Here is a 15933-nt window from a genome sequence, read left to right as displayed (position 1 = left end):
GGCAGCTGGCGCCCCAAACGGCAAAGACATTAGCATAACAGTGGCTCGAAATGACCATAATTCCCGACAGAAGCAAGTATGTGTTCTCTTTGTCAGCCAAAGCATAACTTTTACTGGTTGGCCCCATGCTTCAGTATGCACGAGAGTTATGTCGTTTTCCTTGCTGTTTATTTATTGAGGCGAACTATAGTTAGCTGGGTAACGTACATATACAAGCGGTTTGCGATAACGTTCGGCTGTGTAAATTGATTTAACACTTTTGTTCATTCCAGCCCCCCCCCCCCCCCCCCCCATTTTTTTGTTTGTTTTACTGTGAGCTCAGGTAAGCTGCTTGAGGTCCTGTCCAATCTCAAGACATCCATGTAATCAAAAGATTTGGTCAATTCGAATGACGACGTCGTAGCGTGCAATAGAAGAGACGTACAAAAGGAAATGAAAATGTCGAGTGCTTACACGTAACTGACTGATCCTTCTCCATACGTTGAAAGCACATTTTAATATTCAGCAGGTTGACCAGCACGCTGCAGATGAATTCTATATTCTCAATGACTGCTCCTTTCAGTGAGAACTACCGCGACCGCGCACGTTTTTTTTTTTGTTGTTGTTGTTGTTGTTTTTTTTTGGGGGGGGGAGCTACGCGCGGCAGTAGGTTTAGTTAAGCGTAGTGCGTGTTTTGTGCACCGTAGAGCCCAAAAAGATTGTCCTAGTGTGGAATAAAAAAAGACATTCAACAGCAACGGATGTAACGGCGCAGTTTAACATGGAGTACTCAGTGGAAAATTTTCTCATGCTATAGCTCCCCAGTTAAGTCTTTCGTTTTGGCAATAAATAATATATCAAACGTATATCTTCATTCTTTCAAAACAGTGCAAGTAAAAGCCAATAACGTCCTTCCCTTATTCATAGAAAATAAAACTGTCACATGAAAGACATCACTACCATTACGGAGACAGAGGAAACAAAGAAAAAACAGCTAGTGGTTCTCAACAAAAGCAAGAAAGTCCTCCGCTGCCTTTTATATCAACGATCGCTTACAACGCATGTTTCGGCATCGTCTACATGGACATCGGACCAGTCTGCCACTGAGCTGGATGTTCGTTGTAGTACCTGTAAACTATACTGAGGACAATGACACATGAAGTGGTTGATCTCCTCGCAGCCGCAGACCACATCTACGGAACTATCAGCTACTCGGGTCAGAAAAGTTAGCCTCTCCCCCTTTCTTTCATTTCTTCTTATCTCTCTCTCTCGTTTACAAAGCAGTGTTGAAAGTTTCTCCACCGAAACTTCTCACCCTCTTTTACCCTCTTTCCCTGGTGCACATCCTGCGCAAACGAGACATGTTGTATCAGACGCAAACCCTCACTGTAGTGACTGCATGGAAAAAACAAAATAAAAATACATTCGGAATCGGGAAACTTTTTTAATAATAAACTTGGGTCATGGGAGCAAAACTTCGCTTGCTAGGTTGTACCAGCTATGCACCAAATTTCAAAGCTGAAAATGGCTAGAGCCAGCGCGGAGCGTCCGTCGCTGTGTCTTGCTCATAGCCTCCAGGACTAATTAGTCGTTTCCATGCTCGCAATAGCTGCCTAGGGATAGGGTCTCACACAGCCCTAACTTTAAAAATCAGGAGGTGATCAAGAGAACGAACCGCAAAATTTAAGAACGCCTTCTATATCACAGATATAAAAGAATGTGTTCGCAGGGTACCACGTAAACCGCTTTTTGGCTCCCTTCCCTTTCCTCGGATATTTCCTCACTTTCGTTAATCTTTCCTTTTCACCTTTTCTCTTAGCCCAGGAAAGTTTCCGCAAGAAGCAGTTCCTTGTCGGTCAAAGCTGACGGGATAAAATTTTCTAGAAGGTAAAAAGAAAACAGAACCGAAATGTTATTTCTAAAAAAAAAAGCAGCCGTTTGCCTTTTCCTAAGTGCGCTTTGCACTCGACACACCTTCAAGCATTAGCTGAGCTCCGAGAGAGCGTAGAGCTTTTGAGACTTTAAAGAGTGAATATGCTATCTTCCCTTGCTTTGAAGATTTGATTGTTTCCAAGCATCACAATTGGGGCACTGTGTCAATTAAGTCACCAGACAATGTCCTAAGTTGCTGGAGTGTTGCCATTCTCAGGCTGAAGGTGTAACAAGGCAACGTTGACGATCATCAGAGGCACGGAACGCCATTAGCCCGACACGCAACGAGGCTCTCACTGAACACTGTGCACAACCCGCGACGTTCTCTACACTTTCATCTCGCTTCGAAAGAAGCCTCGTTGGCGTTTCCAAGCCTGCCTATTCGTTCCGCCCTGGTTGTACTGAATAGATTCTCTATAACACAGCTATTCACAACTACGCTGCGAAACTTCAGGCGGTCTTTGAAAGACTGGTACTACCGCACAGCAAGCTAGACCACGAACCACACTTTTTTTGTTGTGATGTCACAGCTACTGAGTCTGTTTTTGTTTTTACGCGCAGTTGATTGCTTTTCTTCCAAGCTCTAAAGGCAGAACTGCAATTAGTAAAGACGTTCCGAACGCGCATTGTTCCTAAAGTCTAATGCCCATCACACACGAAGCGATAGGGCTCCTGCTTTATACCTTCTACATGAATAAAATTGGCGCAGCTTGCACGAAGTCGCGCCAAACTGGTTCATAGCAGTGCTGGTGGGCACCTAGCCGGTTCTAGCTTGGCTAGGCTTTTTACCCTATCACCTCCCTTTTTCCCACCCCTTGCTATCCATAAGCACGAAAAAGTGCTTATGGTTACAATGGAAAGCACAACTCCTTCGCGCAGACTGGGAGCAGAGCTTGTAATCATGCTTAGGTTGTAACCTACTATAGATTATATTTCACCACTTCAGAGTATTTGATTTATATCCAAATCCGAGTACAGCAGTACTGTATATCGTATTTAGCTCCAATAATCACATGGTAGCCACAATCGCAACAGTTCTGCGACCACGGCAGTAATATGCTTCTGCAACAAAATAACCAGTGTTTTCTTTTTGCAGCGCATACAGTGGCCCTACCAAGTGAGTTGAAAAAAAAGAAACGTATAAGTGCGTTCGTTCAGGCACTCGTTCACCATACGGGGGGGGGGGGAATTATCATCCGTAGACAGGCACGGAGGCACATTTTGACGGAACAGCAATCTGGGCGCTTCTGACATCGCAACGCCTCCTGTAAACGTTTGGTGCAAGGGAGCTGCTATTCAATCAAGGGGAGACTTCTGCGGGTGGTGTTTCCACTGTAATACCGACCGTTCACGGTTCGTTTCCTGCATCGGGGCCAGATCCAATAAAGGGAGCGTTCACGGCCCGTTGACAAACGAAGGCAAAGCGAAGCAAAACGTAAATAGAAAGAAGGAAAAAAAGATGAAGGGCAGACGAAACAACTTAGCTTGTAAGAAGGAACTGGCATCGCTCAGAAGAGCTCGCTCGATTTGTCGCGGCCGCACATTGCCTGGCATCCTCCTTGTGTTGCGCGATCGAGCAGCTTAGAAACAACTTGTTTCATGCGGCTGCCAAGGATGCGGTCGGTGAAACGACTTCTCGCGGTTCGCCTGACCAGAACGGTGCACCTATAAGCAGTAACGCGAACTTGAGTCCCAACTCTCTGAAAAGAATTTTGCCTTACGTCGTTGTAACCTACATCACAGTTGTTCAGGCAGTTTGCTCAGTATGGGTGAGGATCTGTAGCAACGCGCATAGAAAAACTCACCCCTACCCCGAAAGCTTTCTGCACATAGCGTGGCTTCGCACTGACTCCGAGATCGGAGGCATTGCAAGGTTTTCTGCACCTCACGTGCTTTCGAGATTGGCCCACCTGTGACCAAGCGACGATGTCACGTAATAACGTCACGTTACGTGACGTCACAGTAACGTCACTATGACGTCTGGTTACATTTGGCATCTGTGACGTCATATGGTGGCGTCATCACATGATTCTTTACATCACTCGTGTTGAGGCCGCCGACGCTGACGGTCGCTTTTCGTGCTTGATGCGGCATCTCATCAAGCACTAAACAGTGGCCGTCGGCGTCGACCAGTGCCAGCGTGGCCGAGAAAACAGACTGAGAACACGAGCCGCCGTTTTGATACGGGTTGGAAACAACATGCCGACTTTTAGGGGCGAAGCTCCTTATGCCGTGGGTCTGTCCATCTTGCGTTGGTTTGTTTGTAGTAGCCACCTCTAGTTCGTGAGAAGCGCGTGTTCTGGTATGCAGTAGAAGAAGAACACGACGTTGACGAGTGAGACTCTCGTGCGTGTTCGCCTGTGGGGCGTTCTTTCTTCTTTACTACGTCTCGTGTTTTCAACGACGCCCGAAGACAACATTTCAGAAGTAACGCGCCATGAGGCTCCCTCTTGGCGCACTTTCTCTTTCGCTCGGAGTCGTCGGATGGAAGACAAGCCTGCGGAACGGAGAGCACGGAAGGCGGCGGCAGCGCGCGCTCGCAGACAGAATCCTGAGGTGAGAGCCCGCGAGGCCGAAGCTGCACGTCGACGCCGCGAAGCAGATCCCGCCGTTCGAGCCCGCGAGGCCGAAGCTGCTCGACAAGCTGCACGTTGCACCACAAGAGTATAATAAAACACACCCTCAGAAGTTGGTATACGTGGCACTCAGCAGGTGCACAAACCTAAATAACCTATATCTTACCAATGCTAAAGGCGACCACATGTTCCACCATAAAGACAAGAACGAGGATAGGGCAATACTGGACGAATTTCAACGTCTAGACCAACCTCGACTACCCACGCTGACGCAGCGGTACCTCCGAGCCCTGCAAGAAGACGTTGACTCTACCAACGAGTTTACCATTGCCCTCCTCAACGTTCGATCTTTGCATGCCCACGTAGACGATGTGGAACGGGACCTCATACTTATTGCGGAAGACGTTCTCTGTCTTACCGAGACGTGGAACGCCAAAAGACCGTATATCAAAGGATACGTTCCAGTCGTGTGCATCGATGATGCAGAGCGTCCTGCAGGTGGTGTGGCCGTATACGTCAAACAAACGGAAAAGGCACAAGATCTGAAACTACTACCAACGACACAGAGCCACAACCGTGAATATGCTGCCATCGATTTTGATGGATGCATCATGATGACCATGTACCTTGCACCCAATTTGTCGAGTGGGAATATCAAGACATTCATTGACACGGCATTGGGTAATTATGACAAGTACAAGAATAGACCATTTGTGTTAGTTGGTGACCTGAATGTCGATATTACCGAAAAGAACAATGAGTGGTTAATACAACGTATAGCAGCCAAATATGCTCTCACGTGCACGTACTTTGATCATATCAAACCAACGACCATCCCAGGGACGTGTATAGACCTGGTGTTTTCAAATTTCCAATTGCAACCCGTACAGGAACCGTTGTCCCTTCATTTCACGGACCATAAAGCCGTGATAATAAAGGGACAACGCAAGCCAAGCATCACCTAATTAAGAAAAATAAAAGTTTGATGTTTGTAATATACATACAGTGTTTCTCACTCTTTATATGATGATTTATGGGGCGTTACACAGAAGATTCACGGTTTACCGATGATTTCCTCCGGAGCTTCGCCCCACTCATCATCGTTCACCACGTGGATATGCTGTGATTTTTCTTCTGCGTGTCCATCGGTAGAACTACACTCTAAATATTTTCACGCGTAGCAAGCGTGAGAGGGGGGCGTGTTTTTGCACGCTTGTTCTATGCGTGGTGTGCTTTCACGCTGAAAAAATCACGCTTCCTGAGCGTGACTTGCGGGATGCATAACGCTTGCGAAGCATGAGTGGGGGCGATTTTTTGCACGCTTGTACTAAGCGTGGTGCGCTTTCACGCTAAGCGCACCACGCTTGCCAACCGTGACTGCCAACCTTTTTAGCGCTCAGAGAAGGTGTAAGAGAGGAGTTTTACTTACTTAATGCGGCGTTCTCCCGCTCCTTGAAGTGCCTTTCTGACTGTCAGAAATCATCCAAAAAGAAAGCTGAAAGGTGATAATATTTGTTGTGCTGTATGGGCTTGGCGGCTTCTTGAAGAGTATACATACTGATGCCCGGCATTAATTAGCGCATTACAAAAATTAAGTTTTCCTTTTCATCTTGCACATGTGTAAACTGTAGAACGCGACACTGCGAGAGGGTAAAATGAGCTTGCTGGCTGAAACATAAATATGGATTTTGGTTTATAGTAGTACAGAGAGTAGGCTAGAAATAAGAGACAAGCTTTCATTATTTCACTGGCTACTCTTTCCATGTTGTACCCAACGGTACATATATACGCACAGCTCAACATCGGCAGTGCGGTCTGTATTTACGGTGCAGCTAGCAAGCTCGTGTTATGCAGAACCAATAGAATGTTCCCGTGCCCAATATGAAAATTGAAACTTGATTTTTGTAATTAGCCATTTAATGCCGGGCAACCAGCATATATACCCGCCAAAGAGCCGCCAAGCATCAACAAATACAGCACAACAAATATTATCTTCTCTCAAATTTATTTTTAAACACTTTCTGACAGTCAGAAAAACATTTTATAGAGCAGGAGAATCCCGCATCAAGTAAGTAAAAATCCTCTCTTACACCTTAACTAAGCATTAGGAAGGCTTCCCGTCACGGATCGACAAGCCTCACATTGCGATTGCGGCGTTAGATCTTCGTTATACACCGTTCAGAATTTAGTAGTGTTAGCAGAATGAAGGCGTTCTCGATTGTCTCAAACTTTCATAAAACATCTTCCACAGGTGCATCTGGCGAATCCTACAATTAAGCCTCTGATGTGCATGCATTCTTTCGAGGCGATTACTTATATATACGGTAGTCCAGAAATTTTAGTGAGGAATTTTGCGCGGAGTGCTCTGACACTTTACATTTTGAATCAAAGATAAGGGGTTAAGTAGAACGAAATATTTACAAGAATTTAAATTTGAGTAATACTTTTATTGACCATAACTTACAAAAACGCTTGTTTTTATGGAAGAGCAATCCAAGAAAAAAAACACACAGGAACTGTAGAATAGGCGCTAGATGAATTTTGGATGTCTCTTTAAGCAGCACATAAACTTTGATGTGTACTTAACTCAAACGAAGTGTAGTTTCGTGAACAAATACCGTAGCCTTTTCTGCGCCCATGGAATTTCGTCGATGCCGGCACGTTTAACGACTGCTTGAACGAAGCCAAGCAACTGGCCAAAAGCAGCCGGATACGCAAGGTCCTTGACGTAGTACACACACAAACAAAGCACCAGTGCTTTTTCCAGCGACGTGTTCAGCTGTAGCTTCATGGTTTCGCTGGGCTCTTTGCCGCATACAAGTTCCTTCACGTCGCCCCACACAATGCACGGGCCAATAATGTCTACGGGTGAAACCTGGCAAAGATAAAAAGGAGAACTTAAATTGGTACCTGATGGAATGAACCGTTGTCCAATTTCACTTGGTACAGAACTACAAATTCACGAAAATGATTTTGTCGACAAAGCTCACATTGCGACTGCGGCGTTAAATCTTCTGATACACTGCTGAAAACTGAGTATAGTGTCAGAAGAATGATGACGTTATGGATTGCTTCTGAAACTTTGGCTCTTAAAAAAGTATTTTACTCACCTCTGAAATTAGGGCCATTTTCGCGAGCCTTGGCCTCAGGTACGCATCCACCTCTGTGTACGATGGGTCCGCTAAGGATGACACTGTCGCCACTGCAGGCAGAATTTTGTTGAGGTTTTTGACATTCTCCTCGATAGTGCTTAAAACTATCAGTTCACTTTCAAAGGCAAGCTGAAAGAGAAAACGTGGAGTTAAACTTCATGAACACAGAATACAGCGCACAATCAGCAAAACTTCGCGGCTCTTTGTTGATTTAATTATAGTGGCATTGGGGGTCAGCAAGAACAGTACAAAGGGGTTTTGATGTCGTAAAGTCCAGTATAGTTCGTACACCGGCAATCTGTTTGAGCACGAATTAAAAAAAAAAACGTGAGTGCTCCAGATTACACTGGGCGCCAATAAAATCTTCTGATTATGGCAATCTGAAGAAATAAAGAGGGACATAAGAAGGTACAGGACTGTCTTACCAGTTCTTCGTTTAGGAGATAAGCCGGTAATACCGCCACTGGTGACGTGGTCCTCAGGATAAAGGATGCTTTTACAAGTGCCTTCACGCGGGGTGCATCTATTCCGCTTTCAGAATGTCCTTCTTCATCTATTGTCTGCACAGATCAACAAATATAAATTTCACAGCGATAAATATAATTGCGGAAGTAAGACGAGTGCCTCTTTCTGAACCCCGTACACTCCAAAAGATCTTGCGAGCTTTTCAATCAAAAGTTGTTCCCTTGACAAACGGACTGCGTTGGCAGAACCGTTAGTCGAACTTGTTTGGGGCAGCGCTAAAGAACACACGGACAAAGACACATAGTAGACGCCACGGGCGCTGACTTACAACTGAACTTTATTGCCTTTGCCAGTGCATTTATATGTGCCATAATCGCTCGTTGTGACAGCCACGTTTCCCAGAACTAACAGGCAGCGATAAACAACAATCTTAAGAATCTGTTTAGCTATAGCAGAGGAATTTCACATGGAGCACGCGTGCAAGAAAAAAAAACACGAAAAAAACAAAACAACAACAACATAGTAAAATAACAACTGGCGGACGCTTCGCATGTAAAGCATAAAACGATGAAAGATTACATGACAACAAAAGGGAAGTGCAAGTGAGAACCACGCTTAAATAAAACCTTTGAGATAATCAATCTCAGCGTCAGACAAAACGATTGAAGCCTGCTAACGCAGTTGTCACCTGTCTTATGTATGAAAAAGGCTTCCATGATTTCGCGCTCAGTTTTATCTTATCTTAATCGTTTTGTCTGACGCTGAGATTGATTATCTCAAAGGTTTTATTTAAGCGTGGTTCTCACTTGCACTTCCCTTTTGTTGTCATGTAATCTTTCATCGTTTTATGCTTTACATGCGAAGCGTCCGCCAGTTGTTATTTTACTATGTTGTTGTTGTTGTTGTTTTGTTTTTTTCGTGTTTTTTTTTTCTTGCACGCGTGCTCCATGTGAAATTCCTCTGCTATAGCTAAACAGATTCTTAAGATTGTTGTTTATCGCTGCCTGTTAGTTCAGGGAAACGTGGCTGTCACAACGAGCGATTATGGCACATATAAATGCACTGGCAAAGGCAATAAAGTTCAGTTGTAAGTCAGCGCCCGTGGCGTCTACTATGTGTCTTTGTCCGTGTGTTCTTTAGCGCTGCCCCAAACAAGTTCGACGATGAACCAGCTCGCCCAAACCAAAGTTTTGCTAGAACCGTTAGTCCTTCTCGAGACTAAATGCAGAGAGGTTAACCGTATGTTTGACATCCCGTATGACGCAACTGTAAGCCCCAAAGAAGGAACATTGTGGTGCAACCGTTCGTCCATAGAGAGGAACAGCTGCAGGAAAAAAAAAGATTTGTGCCCGCGGTGGGAATCGAACCGCTGTCTTGTCTTGGCAGCCGGGTGAGCTAAGCACTCTTCCGCAATTATAGTGTTTGTGGAAGTAGAACTCAACTCGATTGTGAACACGTGCACTGAGCGTGGTATCTCAGACATATTCATCCATTAGAAAGAAAACCGTTAACCTGGGGATCGTATACTGACCACATTTCACTGCGAATTTCAGAAACGGCATTCAAAATATCAGCTGTTACACCACTGAGTACCATACGAAGCACTTCATTTTTGTACTCGCGACAATTTTGGGCTTTTACAGTAAAAGGTGCAAGCTCGAATTGACTGTTTTGACACGTATGCTCTACCTGAGGCGCTTAGAAAAACAGCTTTTCTGTAATTCCGTATAATTTTGCTATAAGATCACAACATGACTGCAACAGAGCTCCATTCTTGCTGCCGCGACAGCTATTATTACCGACCGCCGAGGCACTGGCTCCACGTAGTGGACCGTAAGGTAAGCTGTTTATGCTACCTTACGGTAACGCAAATATTAGGGAGTTTTCGAATAGGGGCCCCAAAGAAATAGCGTCAAGGCCGCTGCGCATGCGCGAGACCGTAACAGCTTCGGGTTTTGCGTTGGGCACGCTATTTCGCCAATTTAGCGGGAGCCCCAAAGCCTGCCCCAAAAGCTTTGCGTCAAACAAACATGACGGCACTCACTTCGAAGCGACGGCTCTCGGCCAAGACCACAGTGACCTAGAATAGGGGGAGTGCCCAAATCGCCGCAGACCCTATTCGAAAACTCTATAACTCCTGCTTGACCCAAAGCGAGCACACGCAAGAGGCCTTGGGGCCCCGAACGTTTGGGGCCACTATTCGAAAACTCCCTATTAAGTGCACACAAGTGCGACTTCACCCAGTAGCCTCAAATTCCTGAAGGTGACGCAATCGTATCTTACTATAAAAGGCGAGGTTGCGGCATAAATAGTTCGCCTGTAACCAGAGCGGTCTCTTGGCAATAGCGGCTTCAAATAATACTTATGGACTCATGCGTTGCGCACTCACGTAAAAAAAAGCGAACTTCAGCCTTGATGTGCAGCAAAAACACACAATTCACTGTGGCCTTAACGCGCTTGTTTTGCAGGATATGGCACAATTTTAACGCTTCGTAATGTACGCATCGACTACATGAATTTACGGCATACAATATATTTTTGGTCATTTTCGAGGCGCTCTGCGGAGGACGGAGGAAGCAGGCGCTGTTTATTCACCGCACGAGGCGCCAGGCGGCCCCTTTACCGGCGTTCCGCCTCCTGGCCCGAAAATGGCCACCGCCGCGAACCGCGACGCGGCCACGAAATTTGGCGCCGACAAGCCAAAGCTAACGAGCGCTAGACGCGGGGACCAGTGGATACCCGACGGCGAAGGAGAAACGGCTCACAGCCACGGCACCGAGAGCAACACTCCTTCTTTCTTGTCATCCTTCCCGGTCGATCGCACGACCCGAGTGAAACAGAAACTCTCGGACTGAATGCGACATCACTTTCTTTACTACAAATACTTTCATGAGCAATGACTCAAGGTAACGACGTCACGTCGCTACGAATCCGGCATCTAAAGTTAATGTTGGCTCTGATGTAAGTGTTCGAGCCAAAACTACGCCGCTATGACACGAAATGGAGATGTTCAAAATGAAAGTACGTGAATTACATAGCCCTAAATTTTCGCGTTTCTGTCCGTCATACTGTACACAGACAACTTGGCCTGATACTAATGTCAAGTTCAGAGGTCAATAAGAAGAAACGTCACTGTTGGGAAAATAGTTGTAAAATATATAATGAGCAAACACATTTCGAAATATTTGCTTACCCAGGTATTCCAAGAGGTCGTGAATGGCAGGCGAGTGCCCTCAGTATGCACACCATCCGGCCGGAATAGCAGAGTTCGCAGTGAGTGGCGCCGTGTCGCGCGAGAACTCCGGGCAGTCGCATTCGGTGTTCTTGCATCTACCGCGCGGCACACCACGCAGGTCAATCGATGTCAAGTTATTCATGACTTCACCACTTTTCAACACCACAAAGCGAACCCTCCGCACAGTACACGCTCGAAGGGCAGGCAGAGACGATGCACAAAGAGCTTGCTAAGTCAATGACCCCATCGACTCTAACCCCGTTTTCCCGCCAAAAGCATATATCGAAGCAAGCGCCACCTTTCAAACCATTCGCGTGAAAAACAAAAATAAATGAAAGCAGGCGCAAATCGCAGCAGCAAATCAGAGGCGAGTAACGGCGACGTCGCACGGCTGTCTTGGCGATTGTATCAGGATATATATACGCGTGATGAGGAGAAGCGCGATCGGCGTCGCAAACGTTTCCTCAGCGTGAGTTTTCCGGTTCTCACGCGTATAATCCCGCATCACGCGTAAAATACAGCGAATGTGCGTGTCCTCGACCGGCGTCACGCTTGGGTGGAGGAAAACAACGCGTATTTTGAGTCACGTGGTACATAAAACGAATTTTAGGAGGCCGAGGGGCGCGTTTCACGCTCACTACGCGTGAAAATATTTAGAGTGTATACAGTAAAAAAAAAAGAAAGAAAAAAAAGCAGAATCACGCAGAAAAAGAATGAGAGGTGGGGGAAAGGGTAAATACACTGTAGGGGTAATTGAGAGATCACGAGCACTGGCTGTAACGTAGTCGAGTGTTCACTTTGAGAGGCGCTATTTCGCTTTTTTTCTCGGCTGGGATTGGCTGTGCCGACACTTACACACAGGGGATTACGCGCGCGAAGTTTGATGTATGACTTCGAGTACTCACATTGTTATAACTGGGGCCACTGCTCGATCCGCGATATCTACGAGCCGCCTACTGTATACAGCAGAGTCTCCGTGGGTCATTGCCTTGCGTCTTTAATTCCCGCGCGCCATCATTTTTCGCGGTGTCTCACGAAGTGCCTTTCGCGACGACACCGGCTCCGTATCTCTGTTTACTCCGTGGCCGCGCGTGTGTGAGCGATGACCGGCACGAAATAAGTGACTAAGCGTCATAAGTGATGGAACACGCCGAGATTCGCGGTGAGTGTTTCTGGGTTATTCGTCACTCGGTGGTCTTTCCTGTGGTTCACAGTGACTCGAAACAAATAGTGAAATGCCCTGCTGGGAAAGTGAAGCGGGCAAAATGTTGCTCATTCTATATATAGTGGTTGTTCAGGGAAAAGGCTCTGCTTTCTATCTCCCAGTTGGGGACACGGCTCAGCGCCTGTAGAAGATATATTGCTGCTTGTGTTGGCCCTTTTTGCTTTCGTCGGTTCCTCGCTGCGGCGAGAACGGTGCATAAACGAAAGCGGTACAAGTTTGAAGTGGTTTTAAAAGCATTTCTTTCGCGTGGCTTGTCCACTTTTTGACGGCCAACAATGAGTCGAGAGACTGCGCAAGATTTACTGACGCATCAGTGACACGCAGCTTCAAAAAAGGAACAACAAAAAAATTACCGACAATTAGGATACTGCCTAATACGAATTCTGAGCGCAGCTTCGTGTTGGGGCAAGGCCAACTGTGTTTGAAGTTTTCAGTTTCCGCAAGGTATCGACTACGCCATAAGTAACGATTTTTGTGAAGTAGGACAGCACTCGCTACGTCATTATTCGTCTTTCTGCGGATAAGCGAGGTTACACATCTGTAACGTATTATGTGCACTTGGTTGATGCTGCATGTGGCTGACGATGATGAAAAATTATGGCTGAGCACTTTGCAGTTGGTGGGAAGCATTAACCTACACACTGGTTGCGTGATTATAATTGTGTGATGACTGGTTGTTATATTACTCTTCTGCCACGCTATATTACATAGGTTAACGCGATTCCTTGACTGACATGACGCCTGTACAAGGTCTTTTTGCAAATTAGTTTAAAGCACCAGCGTGGCTCTGTGGTAGAATACTCGACTGCCACGCAGAGGGCCCGGGTATTCTTTTCTCATTTTAGTTTTTCGTGTATATCGGTTACGCCACCGACGGCACGGCCGCCGCGCTTAACGCCGGAACAGGTGCGTAAGAGCTGCGCTCTAAAAAAACTAAGAGTAATAGATAGAAGGCACTTACAACCTTTCCAAGCGGCTCGTCGAAGAAATATTTTTTGGCCTACCTATCTGTGTCTCCTCATCTTTTTTCTCAAATGGAGTTACATTGCTTCTTGACAAGAGTATCCTTCCGGCAAAGCGATCGCAAAAACCACTCCAGGAAAGGCGGGAGCTAAATGTACGCTGTAAAAAAAAAAACATGTAACACCAGCAATTTTTTTTGCTTGAAAGAATAATTTCAAGACGGAAACGAAGACAACGCTTGGAATAGAGACTTTCGAAGCTAGCATCCACCTTTAAAAGCTATTCTGAACACCACTTCAGCAGAACGTATTTTAAGCGACCGTCTAGATGTCCTTCGATTGGCTAAACTTCGAAAAGAAGACGGCGCTCGAGATTTCAATCCACCCACAAGTACACATCTGCGCTTTACTTTAGTGATTGCCGCATTCACTTCTGCACCTATAGGGAACCCAAGCTCAAGTTCGGGCGCGACGCTCGCGTGGCTGAGCTATGCGTATTGGGGGCAGACGCTGCCCGCGAAGGCGGTTTGACAGCAGAGGTCCGACAGAGTGAAGGTATCGGGCTGATATGGCGCCCCTTCAGATGACTAGGCGGGGGGAGGGGGGGAGCCCCTCCCCCTTAGTGCGCACACACTCAAAGTGAAAGAGACGTTACAACAAGAAAAACAACAAAATAAACCGCACACTAAACGTTTGTCATCTAACCTACATAAATGGAACGCCCATTTCAAACAAAACAGCAAGGTAAAAGAAAGGAGAGAGATGAAGTAAAGCGAGAAATAAAAGAAATGATGGCCCTTCTACAGCGCCCCATTAAAACTGATTACAACAACGCTGAAATGGATCCGCCTAATTAGCCCTATTGATGGCAAAAGAACGCCTTCTTCCAGCCAAGCCGGTAATGGAATGAATAGAAGCCCTATACGATAAGGGCTTTTCTCCAACGCACCCGTGCACACAAAGTGCCCAATCTTCTGATTACTGGAACGGAAATCCAGCGCGCTTCCGATGGGTCCGCTGTTTTTTTTTTAATTTTATTTCGCTCTATCTGCTTCCGTTGACATTTCAATGCCTTTTGGGAAGTAACCGCCACGCAGAAATCGATGACAAAAGCCACTCGGTGGTTTTCGATGGCTTCATTCAAGCAACGAGCCTGAGCTCATTACAGTCTATTTCTGTTCACTTCTATTCTCAAGTTATTATGTCCACCAGTAAATTAAAGCTATCTGCTGCATTAAAATGACATGTTCTTTACTCGCACAGTTTGCCTTCGATTTTATGGCACTTTTTTAAAAGAAGTTTTAAAAGAATCATTACGATTATGTGGGCTTCCTAAATTTATCGCAAACAATATTCTTTACGAAGAATCATGACTGCCTTCTCTTATCAAAACGTTTCATATTCTAATAGTACGAACATTCCTAAAAATTTATGCGGCTCCACAGAGGAGGTCATGTTTTCATTAGTCAGCCAGCCTCATTTCTCAACCACCAATGGTCCAGCTTACGTTGCCCCGAAGTCATTTTAGGGGCGAAGCTCCTTAAGGCGGCACCCGTTCGTCCCTCGTAGTCGTAGTAGTAGTCGTAGTGCGTAACCAGTCTTACGCTTTGACCTCCAAGGTGGTGCCGGTGGGAGATTTTTCCTGTGCGTTGTTGAACAATAAAAAATTCGCAGCGTGCGCGTTAACTAAAAGCCGAATTCTTCTGTCTCTCATTCCCCATTAGCAGCCATTGGCATGTTCCAGTAGGAAACGTTAGTAGAAGTAGAAGTGTAAGTGTTAGCTAAAAGCCGACTTCTTCTGTCTCTCATTCCCATTAGCAGCCATTGTTTACCTCCAAGGTAGTGCCTGGTGAGATTTCTTCTGTGCGTGATTAAACAATAAAAATTTTGTTCAAAACGCCGTTGATTGATGAAATAAACCAACGAAAGACGCCAGATGTTTTGTAAAAGCAAACCGAAAGAACGCAGATGTTTCTAAAGCAAAACGAAAAGACGCTAGCTGCTTAACGAAAGACGCCAGATGTTTTCTAAAGCAATGGTTTTCTAAACAATGAAAATTCACAGCGTACATGTAAAATTAAAGTGAGCTGCAAGTCGTCATAACTCATCGAACCTTTAGTATAAACGCGCCCGATCTCACGTCGGTGATGATGTACTGGGCAGAATTCACGGAAGATTCACAGTTTACCGATGAACCTCCGCAGCTTCGCCCACTCATCATCATTCACTACGTGGATATGCTGTGATTTTTTTTTACACAAAGACTTTTAGACCCATTAAAAAAGCACCTCTATGAAGTACATATACTCAGCACTGTAGAAACAATTAGGATTGAATTTGACGACATATATCCAGAGAATATTAAACAGTTACCATATCGATATCTAAATGGCATTTTAAAAGATCA

The sequence above is a fragment of the Rhipicephalus sanguineus genome, chromosome 6 (assembly GCF_013339695.2).
Source record: "Rhipicephalus sanguineus isolate Rsan-2018 chromosome 6, BIME_Rsan_1.4, whole genome shotgun sequence".
Taxonomy (NCBI): Eukaryota; Metazoa; Arthropoda; class Arachnida; order Ixodida; family Ixodidae; genus Rhipicephalus; species Rhipicephalus sanguineus.
This window is presented reverse-complemented; position numbering follows the sequence as displayed.